General features: G+C 39.9%; 1 protein-coding gene and 1 pseudogene across 5 annotated transcripts in view; one reads left to right on the forward strand and one right to left on the reverse strand.

Moving 5' to 3' along the window:
* ATP11C (ATPase phospholipid transporting 11C (ATP11C blood group)) overlaps nt 1–23,662 on the reverse strand; it is a 220,489-nt gene that overhangs the window by 140,128 nt on the left and 56,699 nt on the right. The window lies entirely within an intron of this gene.
* On the forward strand, nt 8,103–8,383 carry LOC141503168 (large ribosomal subunit protein eL43-like; annotated as a pseudogene).

Consider the following 23,662-nt stretch of genomic DNA (forward strand, 5'->3'; position numbering starts at 1 on the left):
ATGATCTATAATTGTAGTGTATTTCTTATTAGACATAACATATCTATATTATATATATATATACATAAAACATACATACAAAAATTATAGGAGAAAGGATGAAGAAGGAATCGTGGGATTTCTTTCACCATCCCTTTTATAAAAGACCTAAGTGATCTCCATTTCTAGGGAGCATGTATGTGTGTGTGAGGAGGAGGGGGATGAATTTAAATTAAAATGCAGAGTCTGAAAAGAGAAATAAGGAACTTCCTCCTAAGTTAAGACAATGAAACTGACAACTAAAGGAATCTCTGGACTTGGCTTAAAAAAAGAAACTAAAGGTCTTTTCTCTCTGGGCTAGTTTTTCTTCAGTGTCACCTGAAGCCAAGGGGAGAATATGGCCAGGGCCCTCCCTCCCAGCCTTCAAAACTGATGAGCTACCAATATCCGGGACAATCTGTCTTAGCGGTATCATAATGTTTCCTAGGTACACAAAATGGCATCAGAGAGAGAGAGAGAATTAATAGGAAAACTCACTCTCATTTCCCAGTTGCTGCCAATGTCAAGTTTAAAATGATGGCCCTAGGTCATGTGGTTTTCAATTATTCAGGTGGCTTTGCCAAGATAGAAGGCTCCCAAATGTAAAAACCAGACAGCTTTCTGGTTTCGATGGGCATGGCAATGCAGAGTGGAAATGAATGCTTCTTGTCATCTTATAAAAATTGTGAACCCTAAAAGACCAATGGAAGCAGAATACTTTAAAGACTTTACAACACTATATAAATATTGGCTATTATCATCATTCCTAAACTATCCAAAAGCCCTCATCATTTTACTGGAGATCAGGAGTTCTGAATCTGGGGGCCATGTGTTATTTTAACATCTTGGTGACAGCATTTCAATATAATTGCTTTTCTTTGTAATCCTATGCTTTTATGAATTTAATAAAAAAAAATGCTGAGAAGAGGTTGGAACATCGCAGGAAAGGTTAAAAATCCTTGCTTTAGAAAACAGATCTAGAAGCTGCAAGGGGCCCCACTGATCATCGGATCATAGATCTGTAGCTGGAAGCACCTCAGTAGCCAAATAGGCCAGTTCCTTCTTCTTATAGATGGAGAAACTGGGGTCCAGAGATGAAGTGACTTTCCCAAGATCACACAGAGAGGAAATTACTGAAGGAGGATCTGAACTCAAATCCCCTGGCCTCCAAATGCAGAGTTCTTTCTGTTACACTTTTCTACCTTTATGTTGAAAGCTATTGGTATCGTTTCCATTTTAGCCATCAATAGACATTCAATACTTTAAGAAAAAAAAGTACATGTGAAAAATGATATTTAGGGGCGGCTAGGTGGTGCAGTAGATAGAGCACCGGCCCTGGAGTCAGGAGTACCTGAGTTCAAATTCAGCCTCAGACACTTAATAATTACCAAGTGGGCAAGCCACTTAACCCCACTGCCTTGCAAAAAAAAAAATGATATTTCCAATAGGTTTCATTTACATAGAACTTTATGTTTGCAATCAGATTAGTTCCTAGAGCTAGAAGCTGGAAGAGATTTCATCTCTCCCTCCATTTTACAGATAAGGAAATTGAAGCCCAGAAGAATGAACTGCCCAAGGTCACACAAGGCAGTGCTAGGAATCGAACCTAGTATTCCATTAGAGAGATGAGCAACCTTCTAAGACCTGAAGTGGAAGAGAACAGGGATTAATCTGAATTTGATATCAAGGATTTACTCATCAGGAATCCCCCTATATCGATGATCTCATGAGTTCATTCTAAAAAAAAAGATGAGGAATAGAGTAAGGTGACTTGTCCAAGGTAATATGGTCAATAGAAGGTAAAGGAGAGAATGGAAGCTGGTCTTTTGATTTGCAAGCCCAGAAGCTTTTACACCATACTAACCTAAGCAGCCTGGGGAAATAACCTCCAACACCCTTCTTCCTCCTCCTGAAATAAACTCCTCTGACACTCTCAACTCACACTTACAAGCCACAGGCTGCTAATTATAAAGCAGGCAAGTAATAAAGAATAAATTAACCTACCTATAAACTCAAATCAATGCTCCAGGGAATTCTAGGTAACTGAGAATCTATTCCCATGTGACAATAAAAATATGCAAAGTCCTCGTATATTTCCTAGGCAAAGTGGGGTTGGGGGGCAGAAAGACGAAGAAGAGGTGAGGGATGGAGGGAAAGAGAAAAAGGAAAGGGAGAAAGAGGCAGAGAGAGGGAGTGAAAAGGGAAGGAGAAGGGAGGAGGAAGAGGGAGAGAAGCCGGGGAGAAGGGGGACAGGCAAGGAGGGAGAGAGAGGCAGGGAGGGAGGGAGAAGGAAGGAAAGGAGTAAGGAAATGGGAGAGAGGGGGTAGCAGGGGAAGGGCGGGGGTGGGGGGGGAGAGAAACTCAATCTGGTTGAGCAACTACATATGCTTTACAGATCAACCAGGCAGTCCTATAAGAAAAAGGAACAATTAATTATTCCCAGAACAAATAAAAAAGCTTTACTTCAAAATCATGGACAGGGTTAGCGGGTCCCTTGTTCTTCCAAGCCCTTCAGACTGGAATAGACTAGAAGGACATATTCGTCAGTACAAACCCATGCCTTCAAACCAACTAATCCTCACTTTAAGAAGGCAGCTCCCAGACTCAGGGTCCAACTGGCTTTTACCCTCAAATCACTTAATCCATAATTTCTCCCATCTTAATCTTGTCTATTGAACCGGATTTGTTTTTCCAAAGTTCAAATGCACGAATCCAGACACTGATCAGCCTCTGTCAATTCTGGAGCCTCTCTTGGTAGATGGTCAGTTTCCAGTCAGTTCACCAGACTTGGTAGTCCTGTCATCCAATAGACTTAATCTGCGTGATCACCCCCACTGTACCACAAACATGGGAAGAGTTGGGCCACATTCATTATTCTATTCCTCTTCTCTCTTCCCTCCCTCCAAACCTACTATAGACCCTTGTCCAGGTTATGTGTAATAAATGTTTCCAGAAGGCTCAAACAGGTACGTTCCATCGTTAATGTTTACATTACAGAAATTTCCTTCTCGGGATCCCTAAAGCAAACTGTGTAGCCATTTTACCACCAAACAAATTCTGGAGATCTGGCAATAATTTAACAAGCATTTTGTTGGGCTAGGGGTTGGCCCCAAGAGCAACAATACATACAAATGACAGTAGAAACAGTCTTAAGAAGCTCCAAAGAATGCCAACACTATATTTTTGATACTTAAACCATTGTTTCTAAGTCTCCCAAAGGCAAGGTACCAATGTCAAAAGTTAATGACAAAAGTTCTAAGGATGTGGATAATTAATAGCTTGCTACAAATCCCTGGAATAACCTGCCAGACCTAGCTGATGGTGAAAAGCACAGAAACTCAATGCACAAATTTGTGGACCTGCCTTACAAAAAGAAGCCACCTTATGCCCTTTCCGATTTCAGTTTTACTAGTTCCTTCAGTACTAAGATGCTTTCCCACCCTTCTATAGCCAAAGGCCACAAGCCAAAGGAAGTGAAAAGTGCCCTGGAAATGATTCTGGGCCACATCTATACCTGAACATATGGGGCTGCCCTGCCCCAAGGTCAGAACTCTGCCAGGTACACCCAGAAAACCACAGGCAGAGGAGGCATTAGCAAAGGAAACCCCATGACTGGAAGCTGCTCTAGGAAAGGGAGACGAGACCACCCCTAATGGTTTCATAAGTAACTCTTAGCACTTCAAAATGAACACTGTTCCTGTCCTAATAATTAATTAAGAAGCAAATCCTTCGAGGGTTCTGCTTCCTTGAATTTGCCGAACTGCCCCCCCACTCCTTTTTTAAAGACTTACATTCCTTGAACTGCATTGTGAAGTTTCACTAAGAGCAAACCATTTCTTCTCCTTTCTCTCTTCTCTCCTTCCTCTCTCCTCCCTTCTTTCTAAGCTTTCATTTTTCCCTTTTCTCTCATCTCCTTTATTCACCCTTCTCTTTTTATCTTTTCTTTTTTCTCACTCCTTCCCTATCCCCTCTTCTACGCTCCCTTTTTCTTTTTGTTCTTCTCTTCATTAGATTTCCTTTTCTAGACTTTCTTCTCCTTATCATTCCTCCCTTTTCCTTTTCTCTCCTTTCCTTTCCTTTCTTCTACCCATTTTCTTTCCTTTTCCCTCCCATCTCTAGTCCTCTTGTTCCTTTCTACCCTCTCCATTTCCTTCATTCTCTTCCCTTCCCTGTCTTCTCCTTGTTTTTTCCCCATTTCTTAGCTCCCGTGTTAGTTTCTGCCCTTTCTTTCCTCTTCTCTCCTTTTTAACTTTTCCTTCTTTCCTTTCCTTTCCCTTCCTAACTCTACCCTCTCCTTTTCTTCCCTTCTGTCTTCTCCTCTCCTCTTCCCCCCTTTCCTTCCCTCTCTTCTTGATTTCTGCCCTTTATTTTCTCTCCTCTCCTTTTTTACTTTCATTTCCTCCTTTCCTTTCTTCTCCCCTCTTTTCCCCTTCCATCCCCCCTCTTCTTCTTTCCTGTTCCATCCTATCTCCTTTCCTCTTCTCCTCTCCTCTCTTTTCTCCTTCCTTCCCCCTTCTTTCTCCTCTCTTCTCCTTTCCTATTCTTTCCTATCTTCTCTTCTCCTTTTCTACTCCCCTACCTGTTTTAACTCTCAGACCTCCAAAGTCTTAAGTACAAAAATGAAAATCAGATTTCTTGTGGAACAGCCACTAGAAAGGAATTCTATGTATGGATTCAGACACTCAAGGAGCCTAACTAAAATAGATTTTAAAAAAATCCTGGGTTATTTGACAGTTCTGCAAAGCCTTGCTGAAAGAACATCTTCAAAGGTCAGAGAAATCATCAGCTCTATACACACCTAACAATCCCTATACAATTTCCACCTTCCCTTTCCCTTCTTGCTTTCCCAGAGATGGCACAACAGTCCCAGCTAATAGAAACAGAGCACAAGTGATTAGGAGCAGAAGCTAAAAACTGAAGGATGGTGGAGAAGAGGAGGGAGGGAAGGAAGGGAGAGGCATTTCCATAACCCTTCAGCTCTGTTTCATTCTTGAAATGATAGAAGCAATACTAGGCAGCCAGACAATCCAGTAAAGCACACTCAATGACAGCCAGGAAGCAGATAAAAATACACATGCAAATAAAAGGAAGTAGTAGCCCAGTAAGCCTCGCCTATCTCTGGAACTAGTGGGGAAGGAGCCAAGAGCACAAACCTCAGCCATAGATGTTAAAGGAATATCCATCTGCAGGCTAGCCCGAAGGAAGCAGCTCTATGTGTACCAGATCCAAGGAAAATCGCCCAGAGAAAGCTGGCTATGGTTTATCAAGCCACTGGGACCAGACTCTGCAATACTTCTAAAGTTTCCCAGAAGTTGGGAAAAACGCCAAGAGTGGATTTCAAGTTTCTCTGCTTCCAGGGGAGGGAGAAAGCAGTGTGAGAAGACTCGTGCCAGCCTTTAAGGCTCCTCAAAGGGCTGACCACTCCTTTGTTGTCCTAACCCACTCCCACTCTACATCCTTCAGCTCCCTTTAATGCATCTCTCCAAGTTCCATCAGAACATGCTGTGCAAATTGGTCACCTCTTCTTCGCATGGATGAAATGGGTCATCATAATCTGATTTGCTTAAAACAGCTTAAACTTCAATACCCTCTTCTACTGGTGGGCAGGGGTAAGGAACCGTTCCTACCAAGGAATCATTTGAAGGTCATGTGTGGTCAAAAATTTAATGAATTCACCCATAAAAATTTGCTAAATTTATTGAATTTCAAGTCCCATCTGCAGCTGCCAAATCAAGAAAACAGTTTGAACCTTACAATCAGGCCTCAACAAAACTGCCATGATGTGGGGGGGGGGGGGCACTAACAATCTTGGAGCACAGAGACAGATGGAAATAGAGAATAGAGGTCAGAGGATGAGAGATTTAGGGCCTGGAAGGAACTTCCAAGTTTAAGGAGTCCAACTTCCTCATTTTGTAAAAGTTGAGATTCAAAGAAGCTGGGATTTGTCCAAGGTCACACATAGGATCCTAGACCTATGGCAGCAAGGGTTCACCACAGAGGACAGAGTAATAGGTCTGGAACTCAGATTTGGCCTCAGATAATTACTGGTTGTCTGATCCTGGGCAAGTCACTTCAGCTCTGTCTGCCTCAGCTTTGTCATCTGTAAAGTGACAGTCCTATTAGTGCCACCCTGCCAGGATTCTTGTGAAGATCAAATGAAATAACAATTATAAAAAACACATTATGGGTACCATGGAAATGTTAGCTATTAGAGAACTAGAAGAGTCCCAAAGGCCATGTAGACCAAATTTCTGATTTTCCAAATGAGGAACCAGAGGTCCAAGAAGTTGTCACCTGCCCATGGTCATAGACAAAAAAGGTTAGCAAAGAAATTTATGTATAATGCTTCATTTGATCACTGTTTACAGATGAGGAAATTTAGGCTCAGAGAGGTCCAAAGGATACACAGATGGTTAAGTGTCAAAGGCTGGATTTGAATTCAGATCTTTCTCACTCTAAGTCCAGTACACCAGCCACAACTCTAGCTATAAGTAGGAATTCTAGCTTTTAGAGTCAATCCAGCTGAGGGCAAGAAAACCTAGGAGAGAAAAAGTTACAAATCCCCAATAACCCCAATCCCTTGAAGAATACAGAGCACTTAGATGCAGCAGGTCAAAATGGGAAGGAAGGGAGAGGCATTTCCATAACCCTTCAGCTCTATTTCAAGTGACACCAGAAACAAGACCTTGACCATGGCTACCAAAGACAAGTTAAGAGAACAGGGTCAGGAGAACAGAACACCACTAGGTGACATGGACCAGGACAGATCCCCAGTTGTCCCCAATCTGTTCCACTTCTGGGTAGCATGGAAGCATTTTCTATTTCTCTAAAATAAGCAGTTGGTAATCGCTAAAGGATCACTGAAGAATCATCATTGTTACTGACTTAAAGAAATTTGGGTATTGAAAAACATGTATAACATGTAAAACACTGTAAATGTAAAATATTCATAACATGTATTTGGACAAATAAAATATCCATAAAAAAGAACATTGGGAATTGAGACTAAAAAAAAACACATACCATATTACCAGTGATTTTTTTTCCTTTTAATTTTACATGATGGAGTTAAAAGAATGTCCTTTAACTCTTATTTAATCCTTTATTAAACTTTTGACATCAGTAAAAAAAAAAAAAAGCAGTGATTTAAGCTTCAGCAGGACCACGCCCTGATAAGGTCAGTATTCAGAGGGGAAAGATAAGTGCCAATTCAGAAGGCCAACAGCTGCAGTGTGTGAATCCTTAATCAAGCAGATACCATTACTAATCTAATCCATAAAAGCATCCTTTCTCATAGCTCGTTATATGCATATGTTCATTTGGTCCTTAGAACAACTTTGGCAGAACAAAAGGCTAAGATTATCATCCCCATTTGCAAATGAGGATATTGAGACTCATAGAGAGGTATGACTTGTGCCAAGACATAGGATAAGATCATAGATAAAGAGCTGGAGGTCATCTAGTCCAACTTCTTCATTTTTTTAGATGAGGAAACTCAGGTCTAGAAAAGTAATATAACTTGCCCAAGATCAAATAGCAAGAAAATAGAAAGGAAGAATTTGAACCCAAGACTTCTGACATCCAAACCAGCATGTTTTTCAACTTACCACACAGCCTCTCTAGCAAGCTAGAAAGTTCTGCACAGCTATTAAGATGTCAAGCTGGAGCTCAAGGCCAGGCTCTCTGATACCAAACCCTGCCCCACAGCTGTCTCAATAAAACAACATGCCTAACAGACAGAAAGAACATGACTAGCACGTCACCCCATCACCTTGCCTCCTGGCCCCTTTTGTAGACTGTTTCCCTGAAGGGATTATGTGCTGACCCCTTGACTTTGGAAATCTGCTCAGGGTGCTTAGTCCTGCCTCCCTAAATCTTTGGATTTCATATTCTAGAAAACTGTCTTGGCATACTACACACAACCCCACCATGGCCTCTATTTTGCTCCCTCAGATCAAAATTTGGACTATGTCCTCTTTCCCCACCAATGGTCAGAAATTCAACAGATTTCTTTTAAAAAGAAATACAGTAGGCATGTGTACTACCTTCTTTCCTCTCTGAGCTGTGGCCCTGTGACTGGCAACATGACTAAATGTACAAAGAAGGTTGGAATTGCTGGTAAATATGGAACATGTTATGGTGCATCCATCAGGAAAATGGTGAAAAAAAAATTAAAATTAGCCAGCATGCCAAGTATACCTGCTCCTTCTGGGGCAAGACCAAAATGAAGAGATGGGCCGTGGGTATCTGGCATTGTGGATCCTGTATGAAAACAGTAGCTGGTGGTACGTGGACATACAATACCACCTCTGCAGTCACAGTCAAATCTGCCATCAGATGACTGAAGGAATTGAAAGACAACTAAAATCTTCTTATCTATTATCTGTAGCCCATAGTCCAACAATAAATGGATTAATTTGTGGAATAAAAAAAAATGAAATACACTAAACCACCATATCTGGGGACTCACACATAAAGTAAGAAAAGAATTCCTCTTATAGGATAAGACAAGGTAAGGTGCCTAATAAAAACCAATTACACTTGATGAAGAGGTATAGATAACTGGCTTTATTGCCAGCCTGACGCTAGCGTAGTTGTTTAAAGAGATGATAAGTTTTCTGAGCGAACTGGACATAACCTAGAAGCAACAGTATGATGTTGAATTTAAATATTTCATTCAGGCTAGGCACATTCATTTGTAACATTCAGAGTAAGTGAGGCAGAGTTCAAGAGAGTTCTTTTATGAGGTCACCTAGGCAGTATGTAATAAGAGTCCGGATTTGAATCCAAGCTCTTTCCATTCCAGATCCATGATCTTTCCATTGAATTTCACTGCCTCTGACAAAGGAACATGGAGGAAATAAGTAGAAACACTCTGGGGGGGGGCGGTGAGCAAGGCCAAATCACCTCCTGAAAGCTTATGGCACAAGTGAGGCTACATTTTAAGATCCAGAATTTCAAGGCAGAAGCAAACTCTTCTGGAAGTTGAGACAGTGGGGAGGCCCAGGGCAACTGCACCAGTGGTGACAGACAAAGACAGTCAGATCTCTGGGAGAGCATCAGCAAGCATCTGCCTAGGGAAGCTCCAAGTAGGCACCTTCCAGATTCAAGCCTTCATATTTCAGTTAGAATGATGTTGATTCACCATTAAGGGGATGAGATTAGGCTCACTAGGGAATTCAGACTAAAACCAAAAGAATCCTTACAAAGAGTCCTTTCCAAAGATCCCAGGACCAGGCAAGCAAAGAAAACATAGGCACACTTTGGAAGGCAAAGTCATAACTTTAACAGATGATCTGATTGGTAATTAGCCATAAAAGGAATTTTCCTGGCTAGTCAAAAAAAGAACCCATAAAGATGAGCAAGTTTTTAAAGTATAATTTTGTATATTCTAGGGTAGTACAGTGGAGGTCAAATGAAGATTAAAGAAAAATAGGGTGTGATTATGACTTTAAGAAGTCATCCTGATGCATATGCAACATTCTCCTTTGGATTCAAGCTATGTAGAGAGTCATGTCAGCTCCAATCAGCCTTTGGCTATTTAAGGGCAGGGACCATATCCTACTCATGTCCTGCCCAATAACAATTGACTTAAAAAAAAGTGCTGGAAAGTTGACAAACCTTCCAGTTTCGTATAAGCCTCACAGTTACCTCATTTTATAGATGAGGAAAGAGAGAGAGAGAGGGGAAGGTAAATGAATAGCATAGATTTAGAATTGACAATGACCTTAGGGACGATCAAAGCCACCTGCTCCATTTTACAAGAGGAAATTGAAACCTTAAAAAGTTAAGTCATTTGTCCAGAGTCTGGCAAAGAGCTGACTCAAATCCAACTTTGCCTGACTCCCCATCCAACAAGTTGCTGCCACTCAGCCCAGAACTTTGCTCAGAATTAGTTGTTCAATAAATATCTGTGCGATGAACAAACAAGTGAATGAATGGGCTAGGTTGAACCTCTGGAATCTACCCCTGAGACACACTGACCACTATAGTTATATATGTCATTGAGGGGCATTAGCAAGTGATTGAGAATACTAGCCCTTATATCTTGTTTGCTTGTACTTATTATAGTGCCACAGGAATAATAAGGGAGATTAATAAATGTTTTATCTGCCCAGTCATCCATCTACTCATTTAACCCCCTATCTACTTATCATCTATCTATTGTATTTCTCTATCTCTACCTTCTCATTCACCTATCTACCATCTATCTACCTCTCTTTTATTTATTCAGCTAATATCTTAACTTCCCATCTACCTATCTCTCTTCTATTCATCCACATAACTATCATCTATCTCCCTATCTGCTACCTATCCCTCTCCTATTCATTCATTTATATATGTCAGGCCCAATGTCATCATACCTGGTTTCATTCTTCAAGGTTCAATCTATGACAGGGTCAATATCCAATTAGCAGAGAAGACAGTATTTAGAATACATCTGGAATAACAGACAGTGATATGGAATATTGATCATGACAACTATGGCAAGCTGTTGACAGTTACTACCTTGGAATCTCACAATGTGGACATGGGTAAACTTGATATCAATCTCAATAACAATAAAAAATCAATACTTAAAAAGTATACTTTAAAGCCTGTAAAGTCCTTTACCTAAATTATCTCATCTGATCTTCAGATATTCAAATAAGTTATAAGCTCTGGTAGTTTTGGGATTTATCATCAGAATTTAGCAGAGTAGGAAATTGAGGAAAGGGTTGGTGCCCAAGTCTACCCTGATTCCAAGTCCATATCTTTTCAAAGCTATATTGCCCAGTTGATGACCCCAGTTATTTGCCTTCCCTGGACCAGAAATACCAGATCTGAAGCCTAAGAGTATGCATCTGAATCTCATCTCTGTCAATGGGTACTTCTGTTGCCTTGGGCAAATCACGTTCCCTACCTGACTTCCTCAAGAATAAAAAGATAAATGATATCCAGTATTAATCATAACTAAGACTTTACTAGGTACATAGTGCCTTTCTAACTTTACACTTACGATAATGCTAGCTTTCCTTCCCAGTAAAAATGAAGAGGTGGCCCATGCTCTCTGAGGGCCTTCTGTGGTCCTAAGTGGATATGTGAAATTGTTTCCATCAATGTAGCTAAGAGGATTGGGGGATGGCTGGGAGGGGGATGAGAGAGAATGGCCAGGTCAATGGCCTACCCATTTACAAAGATTTTTTGGCTCTACGGCAAAGAACAAGTTGATACAAGAAGCCAGTGCCTTAGGAATTCAAGAAAAGAAATATTCTCCAAAGTAATAAGGATAGAGCGGTAAAAATGTCTTCATCCCTTCCTTCACCCCCCTCCCCCACCACAAGCACAAATTAACTGAAATATATTACTCTCAAATTTTCATTTGGCACAGTGGAAGGTGTGTAGGCTTTTTTTTCAGACAACAAGGATGCCCATTGGAAGTATTGAAAATACTGCAGCAGCAGTTGACTTAATGGTACCCCAGAAATGTAGACAATAATGGCATCTTGGATGGTGCCGTGCCATGCCATGCCCTGCCCTGCCCTCCCAAGACAGTTTACTTCTTGATCTGTATTTAAACCACCACACCGTCTAGATAGACAGCTATGCCACTGGGGATCCCAGGTTCAAACAGGCTGGCATTAGGTGGCATGGAGCCAGTTTTGAAAACAAATCTATCCTCTATAATTACAAATGCTACTTTATACCTGAGATTTCACCAGACCAACAAAACCACTGTATTTATACATACTTTGAAGCCACTTGAAAGAAGCTGTTTGAGGACTGGATACAAATTTTTTTTGAAAAATGAGTGCTGGAAAACAAACACAGCTCAAGTGGGAGGCCAAACCAATCCTCCCCCAAACCAAACAGTTCTCCACAAAACAAATAAAAGGAATCCTGGGAATCCTAGGTTGGTCAGAGCTGGAGGCTGGGCGGAAGTGGGAGTTGGGGCTTCTGAGTACAAGGTCTGAAAGATCAGAAAGGGATGTCTAAGACTGGCAAAACGTTTGGCTTGCTTTTTGAGTCCAATCATCAGAAGGTACAGGATTTGCTGAGAATGCCCAGTAGGCTTTCAACAAGAACAGTAGAGAACCACCAACACATAGCAAAGAAACAGCATATACTTACAGCCACCAAGTCCTGAATCATCTTACAGGATTGTTAAGTCTTTAACTAAGCCAATGGTTGAATGAAGCTCACACAAATAAGCTTTACCAGTAATCAGACAAAGACTTGGTGATCATTACCAGTTATAAGAGGGCTTGGGTTCTTCTGAGCCATTTCCAATTACATGTGTGACTCTAAGCAAGTTCATTGCCCCCGTGTCAGGGAGCACCCTGGGAAATAAGAGGACTAGACTAGGTGATCTCTAAGGTCCCTTCCATAGCTTTAAGGAATGATTCTAACAGTAAAATATTGATAGTAGTTTACTTCTCCCAGTCTCCTAGTTCACTGTAAAAATAAAAAATAATGAGAATATACAGGCAGAAGACTATAGATCTAGGACAGCTAGTCTATCCTTAATTGAAGAAAAGAGGAAATGAGGATTCAGGGAAAAAATATGTTGGCCAAGGTCACAAAGAGTGGAGACCACATTTGATTCCAGGTCTCATTCCACTGGAGCACACTCCATCCTCTAGAGGTACTAGTTTTCCTAAAACGTTTCAGTTTATTCTACTATTAAGGCTCAGAAACAAAGTGATATTTCTTTTTATGTTTGTTTGTTTTTTAGGTTTTTGCAAGGCAAACGGCGTTACGTGGCTTGCCCAAGGCCACACAGCTAGGTCATTATTAAGTGTCTGAGGTCGGATTTGAACCCAGGTACTCCTGACTCCAAAGCCGGTGCTTTATCCACTAAGCCACCTCGGCACCCCTACAAAATGATATTTCTTAAAGTTTAATGCAAAAACAAAAACATGATTTTTATATGATTTGAGGACAAAAACAAACAAGAAAAAAGAAATCACCAAAGGCCATTGCCTTAAGGGTAGGGCTTGAGTCAATGAAATCAGTTTCCAAGGAATCATGTTAGCAAGCTCTTGGCCAGGTCTATAGATGGAGTAAAGGTCATGCACAAGTGCTCTGTCACTAATTGGTTGGCCCACTCCCTGATGTTTTCCTACATCTCCTCTTCTGGTACACTCTAGGTCTCCACCTCAACTTACGTCCACAGTAGTTCTCAGGCAGCCCTGAGTTGGAGGATGGCTTAACTACCATGACTCCCCAGGAGTGGTCAGGAAATACACTGCCAGTGACAGAGGAGGGAGGCAGGAAGTTGGATGAAGGAAAACTGGGGCAAAATGGTTGTGGATGGGTCAGGAGATTATTTTTATTCTAATTGTGTGGGTGGTAACCTGGATGAAGGAAGGAAAGAAATAAGTATTACGTGTTTCCTATGTATACCAAGCACTTTAAAAATACTGTCTCATTTGATCTTCACAGCAAACCTGGGAGGTCGATGTTATTATTATAATCACTTTTAAAATTGAAGAAACTAAGGCAGATAAGAAGTTGCAAGACATGCCTAGGGTCAACATCTAGTTACTGAGATTAGATTTGAACTCAGGTCTTTCTTACTTCAAGTCTAGAGCTCTCTCCACTACACAATCTAACTGAAGGAAACTCAAGTTTATGTTCCAAAACAGTTTGGGATTTTACTAATTAAATGAAAATAATGATGGAATTATTTCCTTATGCAATTTTACAGAACTGCTCCCCACTCCCACTCAGATTTAGAACCCCTATACTCTAAAGGGCTTCTGGTTTTCACTAAATTTTACTTAAAATTAAGCAATTACTTTAAAAATTGACCTTGAGAAGGGGTCCACAGGTTTCAATCTAAATTGCAAAGGAGTCAGTGACTATCAAAAAATTAGGACAATTGACCTCAATACCTAGATGACCCTGGGCAAGTCATTTAGCTAGCTGCTAAACCCTGCTTATGGATGTCTACAGGTCATATACTGTCTTAGAAAATTACTTATTAACATACTATTTTATTTATTCTATTAACTATTTCTCAGTTGTGTTTTTTACGGGGTGGTGAGGCAATAGAGTTAGGTGACTTAACCAAGTTCATACAATTAGTATCAAGTATCTGAGGCTGAATTTGAACTGAACTCAGGTCCTCCTGATACCAGAGTCAGTGTTCTATCCACTGTACCACCTAGCTGCACCCTCTCCCCACCAATTACCTTTTCATTTGGTTTTGGAGAGTGTTTCGTGTCTGATCCCTCTGCTGTGGGCAACTCCTTAAGAATGGAAGCTAACAAGAAGAAAATGAGCTTAATCTATAGAAGGAATTCCTAGGTTCTATCTCTATCTCTATCATTACCTCTTCATTTGCATACCTAAGTCCCTTTATGTCTAGGGGAAAAGAATATTGGTTAGTTTCTTTACACATCATGTATCTGATCCTTGAAAATGTCTGATGAGAGAAAAATGGCGTGCTAGTAATTGATGGAGGTGATTCACTTTCATAAGGCAATGGGGAATAATATGGGGGGGAAGTGGAGAGACTTTTTTTTTTTTCAAATTACATATAAAGATAGTTTTCAACATTCTTTTTTTGTTTTGCTTTGTCTTTTTGCTTTTTACCAGGCAATAGGGTTAAGTGACTTGCCCAAGGCCACACAGCGAGGTAATTATTAAGTGTCTGAGGCCAGAGTTGAACTCAGGTACTCCTTACTCCAGGGCCAGTGCTCCATCCACTGCGCCACATAGCTGCCCCCCCCCCATTCTGCTTCATTCTCTCGACATTCATTTTTAAATAAGATTCTGAGTTCCATATTTTCCTCCGACCCACCCCCATGACCATGAATAATCTGATATAGGTTATACATGTACAACTATGTTAAACATATTAGACATGTTATAAAAGAAGAATCATAACAAAAGGGGGAAAACCGATGAGAAAAAAAATGAAAATAGTATGCTTTGATCTGCAATCAGACTCCATAATTCTTTCCCTGGCTGTGGATGGCACTTTCCATCACAAGTCTTTTAGAACTGCTGAGAACTCAGTCTATCATAGTTGATCATCACATACAATGTTGCTGTCAAGCTGTACAATGTTCTCCCAGTTCTGCTCACTTCACTCAGCATCAGTTCACATAAGTCTTTCCAGGTTTTTCTTAAATTCACCTGCACATGATTGCTTACAGAATAATAGTATTCAATAATATTCATATACCACAGCTTGGCCAGCCATCCCCCAATGGATGGTCATCCCCTCAGTTTCCAATTCTTTGACACTGCAAAAAGAGCTACTAAAATATTTTTGTGCATGTGAGCCTTTTCCCTTTTTTGTGATCTCTTTGGGATCCAGACTCTAGTAATGGTATTGCTGGATCAAAGGGTATGCACAGTTTTATTGCCCTTTGGGCAGAGTTCCAAGTTGTTGAAGAGACTTTTGATAGAATGAGTTTCAGGGTCAAACACAGAATAGTATTCCACTGAATTTGACCACCACCTATAGCCAAAGTTTTGCCCTCTTGTTTACACTAAGAGATCAAATGATGGAAAATTCAGGGCAAGTCAGATTTATGTACCTCAACCTCAGAATGGCAGACTTGCTTTGCAGAGTCAAACATAAAAGATGAAGTTACAAATGCTTTTAAGAAAGATCTGACTTGATCACTGACTAAAGGAAATTTACAATGAAAAAAAAATGGCAGTAAAAAAGTTATCAAGACACCCCAAAATTCTCCTCAAAGGTACTTATCAAAAAGTATCCAAAGAGGTTCCACAAGATTACTGTTGTAATATACCTCCTTACTCTTAGCAGGGAAGTGGGAGAATGGGTATACAACATATATATTTTATCAGTCTCATTCACTGTATCAAATGGTTTTCTTTAACTGTGCTGCTTTTAATTCAAGCCGAGAGCTATGGGATTTGCTAAGAAGCAATTATGATGTTTATAAAAATCAGTTTGGGGCACATTGAGTTTATGATAACTTAGTGACACCCAGTTCAAGTAGTAAATTAATCTATTAGAAATGGGAGAGATTGGAGGTCCAGAGAAGAGGTTCAAGTTGGATAAAAAGGTCTGAGAATTCCCTATGAGAAACAAATCCAGAGACTGATAATATCACAGAATCATATCCAATTCAATTTGATGTGACTAACTAGTTAGTAGTTTCCTGCTAACACCTATATGGATTGACTGCAGGTGAGAGTGGTGTCTCCACAACTATGCCAGAAGAGAACAAGCTTTAGGGAGGTCCTATTTATCTAATACCCCATACCATCCATGGAGGTAAGTGAAGGTAATAACATGGTGGGGAGCTCTCCAGACATTAGCCCTGTATGTCTGGAGGGAAGCCTGGGGCTGGCCAGTATGCCTGTATCCAAGCTGAGTCTAGATAGGTTCACCATGGAATGATGAATTTTTCTTGGTCCTAGCAACACAAAGAACAAATTCTACAGGGCTTGCTCTGCGAGTTAACAGAGGAAGTATCTACATCAATAAACTCATAGAGCTTTCGAAGATTGTGCTGCATTATTTAATTGACTCATATATAATTTAGAAAGCTTTATACCATGTGGTATAAAGATGTATCACTTATAGTTAATTAAAGATAGTGCTTGGGGTCATTTCTGTGAAAAGTTGGACATTAAGGCTATTGGTAAGGGATATAACTTCCCATTTTAATGTTATTCCTATGGAAAAGTCAAATTTAACTTTCATCGCCTTGACTTATAGCACCTCTTTTACAGGAACAATGCACAGCCTGTTTGCAAGATTTCAGAGAGACCATCATACCAAATAGTTTTGACAAAAGAGAGAGATATGAGCCAGTCCAGAGGAAAACACAATTCAGATCAGTCTGTCCTCTTCCGTTTTCAAGAAAAGGATGGTTGATTTAATAAGTACATCTCTGGAAAGAACATTTTTAACAGCATTCATCACCACTCTCCAAGTAGAGCTGAGAAAAATAGTTACTTCTCTATGGAATGGAAGGTCATCCACAAGAATGACTCCATTTAAGTCATCAAACGATGGTTTGTGGTAAAAAATATTCTCTCATGTCTTCTTGAGAGGGAAATTAAATCACCAGTCCTTAAATAAAATCTCAATGTTCAACAGGTATTATTCCTTTGTAGAAATATTTAGAACTAGTAATTAGGAGAATCCCTCACTTCCTTCAAAGCAAAACCCAAGTGCCACCTCCCACACAAGGCTTTTCCTGATCTCTCGAGTTAGTACCTCCCTCTCCGAAATTATTTTGCATTACTTTGTGATTATTAATAAATGAGTTGTATTGCTGCAGCTGAATGTAGGTTCCATGAGGGCAGAGATCTTCCCTGTTTCCATTCTCCCCAGTTTCTAGTTCCTTCCCACCCTTCAAAAGTCACCTTATTTATGCTCACTATAGGCTCATATACATGCATAATGTTTTGGCATTAAAGCATAAGCTTCTTGAAGGCAGGGATTGATGTCCCAGTGTCTATTATAATGCTTGGAACAGAGAAAGCATTAAATAAATGCTCGGTGATTGATGTTCATCCATGCAACCCCAGTACCCCACAAAGAGTCTAGAACCTCTTAGTTGAATAAATGTTTGTTGAATTGAATTAACAATGAGATCTGAATATAAAGTTTCTCTATCAAGTACAATGGCTGATTATAGTGCACTATTTATAATATTAAACTAGTAATGTGACTTGCATAAAATTTCACTGTTAAATATAGTGATTGATTCTGTGAACTCTATAATAAAACTAACAATGAGATGCAAAAAATTTCACTGTTAAGTTCAATGATTGATTCTGTGAATCCATTTTGTAATGTTGATAATATTAAACCAGTAATGAGACTCAAAGGAAGTTCCATTAATTAGTGACTAAATGAAACAACGATCAATATAGATAAACGTTTTGGGGATATTTTTACCCTTTGGCTTTTAAAGAATACAGCATTTTGGGTTCACTGGCACTGGCAAGAGATTTCATTTTATAAATAGGAGATGCTACTTAAAAAGTGGCAAAGAAGTGTCATTTCCACGGGGCATATAAAACCAGAAACTTCAGTACAAAGATTTATGACCAAACTGTACTAAAATCAGAGGCTGTTCTGTGTTTGAGTACAGGAAAAGTGATGAGAAAAAGAAGGCAGTGAAATAAATATCTAACTACCTTAAAGATGGTGGTCAAAAACCTTTCTGAAATATGTGGACCCCAAGAAAGATGTTCCTTCACCTTCTCATTTATAGCAGTAAAAATTTTGGTCCAGAACATGGAAAAACATGTCAGGGTAAACAGTCAATGGACATAGGTTCAAATCCTAACTCTGGCACATACAATCTCTGTGGACGAGTCACTTCCCTTCCCCCTGGTTGTTGGTTTCCTCATCTCCCAAATGAGGAAGTTGGATTAGTTGGCCTCTGAGGTCCCTTCTAGCTTTAGAAGGGATGTTATTCTAATCCAGTTACCTTCCAATCTGATTTCATCTGAGTGATGGACCCCTAGTGTGGTGACCCTCTACATTGATATGGACCAGCAAATTCATCCATTATTTACATACAACCTTAGGAAGTTGCTTGGGATACTTTTTTTTTTTTTTTTTAGGATTTTGCAAGGCAAATGGGGTTAAGTGGCTTGCCCAAGGCCACACAGCTAGGTAATTATTAAATGTCTGAGGCCGAATTTGAACCCAGGTACTCCTGACTCCAAGGCCGGTGCTTTATCCACTGTGCCACCTAGCTGCCCCGGGATACTTCTTAATATGGGATGTGCTCATAGACACAGCTAGTATGTATAAGAGGTCTGACTTGAACAGAGATATTCTTGATTCTGATTGGATGTGGTTTAATATTGATCCTCCACTAAAGTCCCACTCTGATACCCCCTCTAGTCTCCACATGAAGGACTCTGCTAGGTTGGGGGTAAGGGGGAGGAAAGAAGGAAGAATAAAGCTGAGACAGTTGCCATGTGATGATGGGGGTGAACCGACAGATGGAGGGGGGAGGGGAAAGGAGAACAGCTATTTATTCTAATGAATGCTCAAACAAGAAGGTTAAAGGGCAGTTTCAAAATGAAGCCCAGCTGTGGAAAAACCATCCTTTCACCCACAATCAGCCAACATGGACGTGTCTTTTTTCTTTTCAGAAGTGCAGATCTTGATGCCAAGAATGCAAGAACTCCGAGTGTTAGAAAAACAACCCCCAAACCCCAGTAAAGTGATGTTTCAAAAATCACAAAAACATCAATAGCCCAGTTTGTCCAGCTGCCTTGTGAGAATAAACAAAGGTAGTAAAAGCTTTCTTGTGGAAGCTTGTCTTTAATTCTAGAGCAACCAGCCACTAGCACCCAAGACAAGCTCAAAACTGATTATGATAGTCACAGTTGCTAACAGACAGTAAATAGAGAAGCTAATATTTGAACTCAGATCCTCAGACTCCAAATTCTGGTGTCCCTCTGTATCCCTGATACCTTCCCTGGATCCAGGTGCAGATATTTTGACTCCACACCCTTTATCACAGTCTCTTTTTGTTTATTGTTTTTGAGTCATTTCAGTCATGTCCACATCTTTGTAATCCCATTTTTGAGGTTTCCTTGGCAAAGATACTGGAGCTTTTTCTGGTTCACTTTATTGATGAGGAAACTGAGGTAAAAATGGTTAAATGGCTTGCCCAGGGTCACACAGCTAGTAAGTAAGTGTCAATGGACAGTCAATGGACTGGAGTTGAACTCAGGAAGATGAGTCTTCCTAACTCCAAGTTGGTACCCTATACATTGTTGGGTCACCTAGTTGCCCTAGCCTCTACACTGGTGGAGGGAGTTTCTACATTAGGATTTCTCTACACCAATTACATCAAAAGTCTGAACCAAAATATGGGGAAACTGAGGTACAGAACAGTTAAGGAACAAGCCTGTAGTCTAGACAACTAGTATGTAAGTATATTGTATGTATTTAAGTATATGGATCTCCTAAGGTAGGGGAAGCAGAAGTGAGTGCAAGAGATTGAAAGCAACATACAAAAGGTACAACCGACATTTGGGCATCAGCTACGAAAGACCCCATTTCTACTCCCTGCTGTGTGGGCCCTGCATTTGACAAGCTTACAGTCCAATGAAGTAAACAGGACAAATAAGAGAAGCAAACAGAAGAAGTAGCCAGAAGAGAAAGAAACTTGCAAACCAATCCATACCCAAGTGACACAGTGTTGGGGGCAAAGAAGCTGAACAAATGAGGTGTTGGAAAGGAAAAAAGGATGGTCTGGAGAAAATGCCAGGTCAGATCAAGGAACAGGCCAAGAGGGCTACAGGGGGATTATTGGGCTCTCAGCAGCTCAACCATATCTTGGCCTCTCCTAATCCGGGATAGGATCAAACCAATCTAAAATTCAGAGCCATTTTTTCAGATGTTATGCTCCAAAGACAGGCTTTGCTGACCATGTAGAAAAATAAACTAGATGCTTGCTACTGTTAGTGGAATGTAGGGTTCCATGGCACAAGTTGGCCTCACTGAATCTACTCAATCCATCTAATGAAATTTAGCATTTCTCCCTAGGATCTCTGCCCCTTCCTAGCCCCCAGCCCTACCAACAAGCTTAAGTTGATCATCTCACTTTCCCCCACTCACAAACAATGGAAATACAGATGTATTTGGAACCAGAGGACCCTAGCTCTGCCACTTACTACTTTGTGTGACTCTATGTAACTGAACTTTTCTGGGCCACAGTTTTCCCATCTGTAAAATGGGTGTGGAGCTAAATGGTCTCTGATAACACTACAGCTCAAAATCTACATATACTTCTCAATTCCAACCCTGTATTCTTGGTGTTACCACTACTCTCAATAAGAGTTAAGGCTTATAGAATGCTTAAGGGTCTTGAAAGTATTTCATAGGTATTATATTTCACTTGAGGTATGATTATTCCAATCATTTTTCAGATAAAGAAACTGAGGCTGAGTAGTTAAGTGACTTACCTAGGGTCACAAATCTAGCACCAGGTAAGCTTTGAGTCCACATCATCCTGGCTCCAGCTAGATCTTCTACACCATGCTGCCTTTTTCTCATCTTCTCCAACTAATGCAAATCCAGCCCTTCTACCAAAGGGCAGCTTAAAGGTCTCCTGCCTCAGGAGAAGAGCCCTCTTCCTATTGCTTTGATTTCCAAAAGATTTATGGGCCTCTCAGCTCCTCTAGCATCCACTGAACCTCTCAATTCAAGAAACCTTGGAGGTCCTGGTTTCAGGAGGATCTGAGTTCAAATCCAGCTCAGACTCTTGACACTTATTATGTGTGACCCTGGCCAAGTCATTTAACTCTGACTATCTCACCCCCTAATCAAAAATGAACCCCAGAATGACAAACAATAACAAAACTGTGATGCCACTATTCCACAGGATCAGAGATCTAAGGTTGAAAGGACCTCATCCAGTCCAACCCTCTAAAGGTACAAAGGAAGAAACTGCAAGGGGTAGTGATTTACCCAAGGTTACAAAGCAGCAAAGCTGGGCTTTGAACACATGACCTCTAGATCTAAAACCAGAGTCCTTCCCAGAGCACCACAATGCCTCATTCATTTCAGGCACATATGCTCTCTCTCCTTCTAGACTACACACAAGCAGTGACATTTGTTTCTATGACTCTGAGTGTCTAATACTGTATACTATCACATAGCAGGGAAAGGGACAATAGAGAACATGGCATGTTCTAGAGACCTTTCTGATGAAACTGCTCCCTTCTAACCCCCTTCAACTCCTTCCCAAATACTATTTTCAATGCATTGGTCTCTCACTCCAGAAGCTAAAAAGAGTCTGTCCCAAATACAAACGCAACGAGACAAGAGGAAACTGAGATAGATTGGTAGAAGAGCAGGGTTCAGTTTCCAATTCAACTGTTTGCTCAGTTGTGTGCCTCACTTAATTTCTCTGGGCCTCAGTTTACTTATCTGTAAAATGAGTTGGACTAGATCACCTCTGAAGTCTGTTTCTACATTGAAATCTATGGTCCTCTGGTTCTCCTTCATTCTCTAATTTTCCCCCAAGGGATCAAACAACCTAATATGTTTAGTAGCAAAACATAAACCCCCCATGGACAGGGACAATTTTTTTGGAAACTGAAATCTCTTTTCCTCCAGTATTGAGCACAGGGTCCAGCACATAGCTGATTCTTAATAAATTCTTGTTTTTACTGATGCTGAGCAGAACCAGAAAAACATTATACACCCTAACAGCAACATAGGGGCGATGATCAACCTTGAAGGACTTGCTCATTCCATCAGTGCAACAATCAGGGAAAATTTTGGGTTATCTGCAATGGAGAATACCATCTGCATCCAGAGAAAGAATTATGTACTTTGAACAAAGACCAAAGACTATTACCATCAAATTAGAAAAAAAAAGTTATATTATTATGTAATTTTACTATCTCATACTTTATTTTTCTTCCTTAAGGATATGATTTCTCTGTCATCACACTCAACTGAAATCAATGTATATCATGGAACCAATGTAAAGACTAACAGAATGCCTTCTGTGGGGGGTGGAGGCAGGGAAGCCAGAACTGGGGCAAAATTGTAAAACTCAAAATAAATAAAATCTTTCTTTAAAAAGAAATACTAGGGGGCAGTTAGGTGGCGCAGTGGATAGAGCACCAGCCCTGAAGTCAGGAGTACCTGAGTTCAAATCCGACCTCAGACACTTAATAATTACCTAGCTGTGTGGCCTTGGGCAAGCCACTTCAACCCCATTGCCCTGCAAAAAACTAAAATATAAATAAACAAACAAACAAGTAAACAAATGAATGAATGAATGGATGGATGAATAAATAAACAAGTAAACAAATAAACAAATTAAATAAATAAATGTTTGTCTTTGGATATATCCATCAATTGGGAACTGAACAAATTGTGGTGTATATAAATGTGATGGAATACTATTGTTTTGTAAGAAATCATGAGTAGTGGAAACAATGTGGGGACTAACAAATTGCATTCTGTGTGTGGGGGAAGTGGGATGGGGGAAAATTGTAAAACTCAAAATAAATAAAATCTTTACAGGAAAAAAAAAAGAAATCATGAGTAGGTAATAATTCAGAAAAACCTAGAAAGGCTTTCATGAACTGATGTTGAGTGAAGTGAACAGAACCAGGACATTGTACATTTGGACAGCAACATTATGTGATGATCAGTTATGATAGACTTAGTTATTCTTAGTAGTATGATGACCAAAGATGATTCTAAAAGGTTTAGGATGGAAAATTCCATTCACAATCTAAATGCAGACCAAAGCTTACTACTTTCCCATTTTAAATAAAGGTTTTATATATTTTTTCTTTCTCATGATTTTTTCCTCTTTTGTTTCGATTCTTCTTTCACAATATAATGAAAATGGAAATGTGTTTAACCTGATTGTACATGCATAACCTATATTGATTGTTTGCTGTCATAGGAAGGAGAGAAGGGAGAGAGGAGAAAAATGTGGAACTCAACATCTTGCAGAAAATATATGTTGAAAACTATCTTTTCATGTAATTGGAAAAATTAAAATTAAATAAATAAAATAATGCTTGTCTTTGTTGAAATAGAATCCTTAAAACTTGTCAAAGGATCAATTAAAATATATTAAATGTCTACTATATTTTGTACATTGTACTTAGTGCAAGAGTTACAAATATAAAGAATCAAATAATACCTGCTCATGTGGAA

Source organism: Macrotis lagotis, chromosome X (genome assembly GCF_037893015.1).
Source record: "Macrotis lagotis isolate mMagLag1 chromosome X, bilby.v1.9.chrom.fasta, whole genome shotgun sequence".
Taxonomy (NCBI): Eukaryota; Metazoa; Chordata; class Mammalia; order Peramelemorphia; family Peramelidae; genus Macrotis; species Macrotis lagotis.